Genomic DNA, 8,722 nt, shown 5'->3' with positions numbered 1-8,722 from the left:
AATGGAGAAAAACTGAAAGCTTTTCTGCTAAGGTAAGGAACACGGCAGAGATGTCCATTATCACCACTGCTATTCAACATAGTACTAGAAGTCCTAGCCTCAGCAATCAGACAATAAAAAGAAATTAAAGGCATACAAATCGGCAAACAAGAAGTCAAACTATCAATCTTTGCAGATGATATGGTACTATATGTGGAAAAGCCAAAGGCTCCACTCCAAAACTGCTAGAACTTGTACAGGAATTCAGTAAAGTGTCAGGATATAAAGTCAATGCACAGAAATCAGTTGCATTTCTTTACACCAACAACAAGACAGAAGAAAGAGAAATTAAAGAGTCAATCCCTTTTACAATTGCACCCAAAACCATAAGATACCTAGGAATAAACCTAACCAAAGAGGCAAAGAATCTATACTCAGCAAACTATAAAGTACTCATGAAAGAAATTGAGGAAGACACAAAGAAATGGAAAAATGTTCCATGCTCCTGGATTAGAAGAATAAATATTGTGACAATGTCTATTCTACCTAAAGCAATCTACACATTTAATGCAATCCCTATCAAAATCTCATCCATTTTCTTCAAAGAAATGGAACAAATAATCCTAAAATTTATATGGAACTAAAAAAAGACCTCAAGTAGCCAAAGGAATATTGAAAAAGAAAGCCAAAGTTTGTGGCATCACAATCCCAGACTTCAAACTCTATTACAAAGCTGTCATCATCAGGACAGTATGGTACTGGCACTAAAATGGACACATAGATCAATGGAACAGAATAGAGATCCCAGAAATAGACCCTCAACTCTATGGTCAACTAATCTTCGACAAAGCAGGAAGGAACGTCCAATGGAAAAAAGACACCCTCTTCAACAAATGGTGCTGGGAAAATTGGACAGCCACATGCAGAAAAATGAAATTGGACTATTTCCTTACACCACACATGAAAATAGACTCAAAATGGATGAAGGACTTCAATGTGAGAAAGGAATCCATCAAAATCCTTGAGGAGAACACAGGCAGCAACCTCTTCGACCTCAACCGCAGCAACTTCTTCCTAGGAACATAGCCAAAGGAACAGAAGCAAGGGCAAAAATGAACTATTGGGATTTCATCAAGATCAAAAGCTTTTGCACAGCAAAGGAAACTGTTAACAAAACCAAAAGACAACTGACAGAATGGGAGAAGATATTTGCAAACGACATATCAGATAAAGGGCTAGTGTCCAAAATCTATAAAGAGCTTACCAAACTCAACACCCAAAGAACAAATAATCTGATCAAGAAACAGAAAGAGGACATGAACAGACATTTCTGCAAAGAAAACAAAAATGCTCCACATCACTCGGCATCCAGGAAGTACAAATCAAAACCACAATGAGATACCACCTCACACCAGTCAGAATGGCTAAAATGAACAAGTCAAGAAATGACAGATGCTGGCGAGGATGCAGAGAGAGGGGAACCCTCCTACACTGTTGGTGGGAATGCAAGCTGGTGCAACCACTCTGGAAAACAGTGTGGAGGTTCCTCAAAAAACTGAAAATAGAGCTACCCTATGACCCAGCAATTGCACTATTGGATATATATCCTAAAGATACAAATGTGGTGCTCCGAAGGGGCACGTGCACCCGAATGTTTATAGCAGCAATGTCCACAATAGCCAAACTGTGGAAAGAACCTAGATGTCCATCAACAGATGAATGGATAAAGAAGAGGTGGTATAGATATACAATGGAATACTATCCAGGCATCAAAAGAAATGAAATCTTGCCATTTTCGATGACATGGATGGAACTAGAGGGTATTATGCTTAGCGAAATAAGTCAATCGGAGAAAGACAACTATCATATGATCTCCCTGATATAAGGAAGTGGAGATGCAATGTGGGGGGTTTGGGGCATAGGAAAAAAAAGTGAAAGGAGATGGGATCGGGAGGGAGACAAACCATAAAAGACTCAATCTCAAAAAACAGTCTGAGGGTTGCTGGGGGGAGGGGGGACGGGAGAGGGTGGTGGGTATATGGATATTGGGGAAGGTATGTGCTATGATGAGTGCTGTGAAATGTGTAATCCTGGCGATTCACAGACCCGTACCACTGGGGATAAAATTATTAATAATTAAAATATTAATTAAAATATTAAATTTAATAAATTAAATTAAATTAATAATAATTAATAATAAAATTAATAATAAAATATTATTCATATTATTATTTATTATGATTATTTAAAAATTTAAAAATTAAATTAAAAAATATATGCATTTTTTAAAAAAGATACCTTGGAACAAACCTAATCAAAGAGATACTCCAGGAACTATGGAACACTCATGGAAGAAATTGAAGTAGACACAAAAAGATGGAAAAACATTCCGTGCTCATGGATTGGAAGAATAAACATCGTTAAAATACCTATGCTGCCCAGAGAAACCTATACTTTCAACACCATCCTGATCAAAATACCATTGACTTTTTTGAAAGTGCTGGAAAAAACAATCCTAAAATTTGTATGGAACCAGAAAATACCCTGAGTCTCCAAAGAAATATTGAAAAACAAAACAAACAAAGCTGGGGGCATCACGTTGCTTGATTTCAAGTTTTATTACAAAGCTATGATCACCAGGGCAGCATTGTACTGGCACTAAAACAGACACATGGACCAATGAAACAGAGTAGAGAGCCCAGAAATTGACCCTCAACTTTATGGTCAACTAGTCTTTGACAAAGCAGGAAAAAATATACAGTGGAAAAAATAGATCTCTTCAATAAATGGTGCTAGGAAAATTGGACAGCAATGTGCCAAAGAGTGAAACTTGACCATTCTCTTACACCATACACAAATATAAACTCAACATGGATGAAAGACCTCAATGTGACAAGAATCCATCAAAATCCTAGAGGAGAACATAGGCATTAACCTCTTCTACACTGGCCATGGCAAATTTTTTCAAGACACGTCTCCAAAGGCAAGGGAAACAAAAGTGAAAATTAACTTTTGGGACTCCATTAAGATAAAAAGCTTCTGCACAGCAAAGGAAACAGTCGACAAAACAAAGAGGCAACACATGGAATGGGAGGAGATATTTGCAAATGATACTACAGACAAAGGGCTGATGTCCAAGATCTATAAAGAAACTTTTTTTTCCCCAGTATTACAAACATGTACTTTTTTTTTCCAGGTGAAATAATACGTTGCATTTATTCATCATGATGTACCAATATTCTACAATGTGTGATCTTTTTTCTTTTTTCAGCATAACAGTATTCATTGTTTTTGCACCACACCCAGTGCTCCATGCAATATGTGCCCTCCCTAATACCCACCACCTGGTTCCCCCAACCTCCCACCCCCCGCCCCTTCAAAACCCTCAGGTTGTTTTTCAGAGTCCATAGTCTCTCATGGTTTACCTCCCCTTCCAATTTCCCTCAACTCCCTTCTCCTCTCCATCTCCCCATGTCCCCCTTGTTGTTTGTTATGCTCCACAAATAAGTGAAACCATATGATAATTGACTCTCTCTGCTTGACTTATTTCACTCAGCATAATCCCTTCCAGTCCCGTCCATGTTGCTACAAAAGTTGGGCATTCATCCTTTCTGATGGAGGCATAATACTCCATAGTGTATATGGCCCACATCTTCCTTACCCATTCATCCGTTGAAGGGCATCTTGGTTCTTTCCACTGTTTGGCGACCGTGGCCATGGCTGCTATAAACACTGGGGTACAGATGGCCCTTCTTTTCACTACATCTGTATCTTTGTGGTAAATACCCAATAGTGCAATTGCAGGGTCATAGGGAAGCTCTATTTGCTTCTGCACAGCAAAGGAAACAGTCAACAAAACAAAGAGGCAACCCACGGAATGGGAGAAGATATTTGCAAATGACAGTACAGACAAAAGGTTGATATCCAGGATCTATAAAGAACTCCTCAAACTCAACACACACAAAACAGATAATCATGTCAAAAAATGGGCAGAAGATATGAACAGACACTTCGCCAATGAAGACATACAAATGGCTACCAGACACATGAAAAAATGTTCATCATCACTAGTCATCAGGGAGATTCAAATTAAAACCACATTGAGATGCCACCTTATGCCAGTTAGAATGGCCAAAATTAGCAAGACAGGAAACAACGTGTGTTGGAGAGGATGTGGAGAAAGGGTAACCCTCTTACACTGTTGGTGGGAATGCAAGTTGGTGCAGCCACTTTGGAGAACAGTGTGGAGATTCCTCAAGAAATTAAAAACAGAGCTTTCCTATAAAGAAACTTTTCAAACTCAACAACCAAAAAACTGATAATCAAGTCAAAATAGGGCAGAAGACATGAACAGACACTTCTCCAATGAAGATATACAAATGGCTAACAGACACATGAAAAAATATTCATCATCATTAGCCAACAGGGAAATTCAAATCAAAACCACATTGAGATACCACCTTACACTGGTTATAATGGCAAAAATTAACAAGGCAAGAAACAATAAGTGTTGGAAAGGATGTGCAGAAAGGGGAATCCTCTTATGCAATGGTTGGTAATGCAAATTGATATAGCCACTTTGGAAAACTGTGAAAGATTCCTCAGAAAATTAAAAATAGAGCTACCCCATGACCCGACAATTGCCCTACTGGGTATTTACCCCAAGGATACTGATGTAGTGAAAATAAGGGTCATATGTACCTCAGTGTTTATAGCAGCAATGTCCACAATAGCCAAACTGTGAAAAGAGCCCTTCAACAGAGGAATGCCCTTCAACAGAGGAATGGATAAAGAAGATGTGGTCCATATATACCATCAGAAAGGATGAAAACCCACTGTTGCATCAACATGGATGGGACTGGAGGAGATTATGTTGAGTGAAATAAGTCAAGCAGAGAAAGTCAATTATCATATGGTTTCAGTTATTTGTGGAGCATAAAAAACCACATGAAAGACGTTAGGAGCAGGAAGGCAAAAGGGAAGGGGGGAAATCAGAGGGGGAGATGAACCATGAGAGACTGTGGTCTCTGAGAAACAAACTGAGGAGGGTGGGAGGGGATGAGGGTGGGAGGATGGGTGGGAGGATGGGTGAGTCTGTTAGTGGGTATTAAGGAGAGCACATATTGCATGGAGCACTGGGTGTGGTGCATAAACAATCAATCTTGGAGCACTACATAAAAAGCTAATGATGTACTGTATGATGACTACATAACATAATTTTAAAAATTTAAATTTTTTATTGAAAATGTATTTAATTCAGCTTACACCTCCTTAGAGAGCTTTTTCTTCTTTTCCATATAGGACAGGAGGGGTTTTCCTATTTTGGGCTGGCAGATCAGTAACAGAGCTTTGCTTTGCTTTGCTTTGCTTTCCTTTTTTTTTTTTTTTTTTTTTGTCAAGAAGTTGACTAAATTTATATGAAGTTAGTAAACATAGTGATATCTTATTAGTATAATTTGACTTTAATACAGAAATCAGTCCCTTTATGGGGGGGCAGTTAAACCACGTCCTTTTATAGAGGAGAGGACAGAGGTTCAGGAAATCTGGCCACAAAATCCCAGATGGAGTAGTATTCAGGGAAAAGTGGAAGGCTAAGGGCCCCAAGTCTCACCCAGGGTTGTTGCATCAACCTGCCTGAGGATTATGTCCCTTCACAGGAGTTGAGCACCAGGCATGTCAGTGCATGGGGTGGTGAGAAGTTAGCCCTACCGTTTGCTGTGCTTCTGCTCACTGAGTCTCCACTGCAAAGTAACAAGCAGTGGACGGGGCAGCAACTTAGAAACTGGAATCAGGAGGAGATGTCCAATCTCAGTTTTCAACTGTTTTGTGATAAAACTCCAGAGAGTCCTTCATCCTTGAAATAATTTGCACGATATTTTATCCCCATATTATTCTTTGGCGATGGCCAGAACTTTCAATTGCCAGTCTGTCACAGCTCTGTTCAATAGAAATAAATATGTCACAATATGAGACAAATTTTCTAACTGCTGCATTTAAAAAAAAATAACTCAAAAAGAAAATTCTAGGATTATTTCTACTTACTGTCAGGTATACAAACCAGTATTTCCACATCTAATTCACATAAAAAGTACTAAGAAGGTATTTCATATTTTTAAAATAGTTTCCAGAACATGGTTTGTATGTTTCACAAGCAGCCCTTCTTAGTTTGGACTAGTGGATTAGCTACATTTCGAATGCTCAGGAGTCATATGTGGCTAGTGGTTTCTGCACTGAGCAGCACAATGCCTCAGAGGCATTCCAGATGCCTCAGAAATGCTGTGCTGGACAATGTTCAGAGAAGTCCTTCCAGACGGATAGCTCCCTGGGTCTGTGCCAGCCTGCACACCAGGGACTCCTTGCCCTCCAGGGTTCTGTACAGTGGACCAATGGAGGGAGTGCTAGGGGAGTGCAGGGTGCTGAGGGCTGACCCTGGGGAAACCCCAGGGACATAGAGGCAGTGGAAGGTGCCAGGCATGGAGCGCCCTGGGAGACAGAGACCTTTTTGCTCAGGGACCTGGTCAGAGCACAGGGCTGTGGTGTTCCCAGGCAGCGCAGTAGTACACGCCCTCATCGCTTTTCTCCAGATTCATCACCGACAGAGTACAGCTGTAGCTATCCCCGTCCTTTTTGGCGTTGACTTTGTCCACTTTCAGAACTGAATCCCTCCCCACATATGACCTGGACATGTCTAGGTAGAGGAGCCTCTGTGGGGCACGACCCTCCTGGTGGCGGTACCAGTGGATGTAGCTGACCCAGGTGTCGACTTTGCATAGCAGAGAGGCTGTCTTGCCCAAGTGCTCCACAACCACATCCTGCTGCTCCAGCTTGAGCCCTGCTCCTGGGCCTGTAGGGAGGAAAGGAGACAGTGGTGAGATAGGAATGGCAGGGAGACTCAGAATCTCCCCTGTACCCTGCACTGGGGAGAGAGTCAGGACTTACCAGGAAGCAGGAGAGCACACAGGATGGCAAGGGGACCCAGCATGGTTCTGCTTCCCACCTGGTGGAAAGAAACCCCAGGTGACTCCTGTCTGCACCTGCTGGGAGGAACTGCCTGGGTGGTGGCAGAGGGCAGATTAGGATCTGAGCCTCTGCTTCCCTGAGGCTTCTGCAGGTACTGGTGAGAGAGAGGCTGGAGGGAGGGAGGGGCCAGCGGGCTGGGGCAGGTCTGACCACAAGGCAGGAGGGAACACTGATGGTTTGGCTGCTGAGAAACACTGAGGAGTGTTAGTGCAATGAGAGCTCCAGCAATATAACAGCAATCCTTGACTGGACCTGAGCACCACACTAACTGGTTTCTGCTCCTTGTTTGACCACATCCTGAAAGTCACCCTTGAGATGAATGCTACTACCCTCAATTTAGAAATGGGGAAATCCTTGTTGGTATTTTAAGTAACTCTTCCAAGGCTGCATGCCTACAGGGAATTAGGTAGAGATGTGAGCCAGGTCTGGCTGGAGGCGAATCTCAAGCCTCATTTTTTTTTTTTTTTAACATTTTATTTATTTATTTGACACAGAGAGAGAGAGAGATCTCACAAGTAGGCAGAGCAGCAGGCAGAGAGAGAGGGGGAAGCAGGCTCTCTGCTGAGCGGAAAGCGCAATGCGGGGTTCCATCCCAGGACCCTGAGGTCATGACCCGAGCCAAAGGCATGACCTGAGCCAAAGGCAGAGGCTTAACCGACTGAGCCACCCTGGCAGCCTCAAATGGCCGCTTGGTACTGACAAAGCATTGGGTGTGCAAGCTGCTGGGTAGGCAGGGACAAGCCGAGAGCAGAGGTCCCTGCTGAAAGGGCAGTAGGCCCCCTGAGCTAGCATGGGAGCATTTCTCTCACAGGTCTCATCAGATAATGGAAATGCCCTAAGGTGACATGATAAGTGGGTAGTCTTTAACAAACTAGTTCTTCTCTCCTCATATGTCAGAGTGTCCTTATTAGGTTTCATGAAGAGTGAGCAGGGAATGTGAGCAAAGCTTGTGGCCTGTCCCAGATGCATAGAAAAAGCTCAAGAAATGTTGGGGATTGGTGTTTCGTCTTAAAACTGGACTGGTTGCAGTAGATGATTTCTGGGGTCCTCATAGTGTAGAATTATAGGGGGGGGGGTGTAGACAGAGAGAGAGAAAGCATTTTTTAAGCTCTGAAGAGTAAGGGGCCATGAGGAAACTTTCAGCAACGTTGCAGAACTCAAGAATATCTCTCACATTGGCCAGCAAGGAGTATAAGCTGTTTTTGAAGAACAGTCATTCAGATAACAGTGCTGGACCTCAGAACTTAGTAAAAATTCTTCTCACACTGGTAAATAGTTGCTTGTCTTTCATGAGAGACTATTTTTTTTAAAGGTTATAAAAAAGTTATAACAGACTTTTTTTTAAAGGTTATATATAACAACATATATATTATATATATTATACATATATATTAACAGGTTATTATTAAGTAATAACAAATGCACTTAATTGAATGTCAAGCATTGTGCATATTGATTCCTTCCCTGCAAGCATAAAGCACGGGTTATTCATCGCATTCTGCAGATGAGACAGAGGCTAGGGATGTTGAGTAACTTACTTGAGATTGTCTAGCTAAGAGCACACCAAGAGCATTAAGTCCGCCAGGTTTTCGAAGCCTGGGCCTACATAACATGTTGGGATGATTGTGATTCAGGAATTAATTTTGTCCTCATTGAGCTGTTGCTTTGAATACAAATTGTAATCTTACTTTCAATAATGAGCTTCCTGCTTAAAATCTGTATT

General features: G+C 41.7%; 1 gene segment (V, D, J or C); it reads right to left on the bottom strand.

Annotated features, from left to right (window-relative positions):
* Positions 1 to 5,373: 5,373 nt before the first annotated feature.
* On the bottom strand, positions 5,374 to 7,063 carry LOC308352537 (T cell receptor gamma variable 4-like). The segment is given in 2 exons: positions 6,919 to 7,063; positions 5,374 to 6,823 (listed from the first exon to the last, which is right to left on the bottom strand).
* Between the last annotated feature and the right edge of the window lie 1,659 nt (positions 7,064 to 8,722).

This window comes from Martes martes, assembly GCF_963455335.1.
Source record: "Martes martes genome assembly, chromosome: 11".
NCBI lineage: Eukaryota > Metazoa > Chordata > Mammalia > Carnivora > Mustelidae > Martes > Martes martes.
Note: the sequence above shows the minus strand (reverse complement) of the source record. Positions and strands in the feature narration are given on the sequence as shown.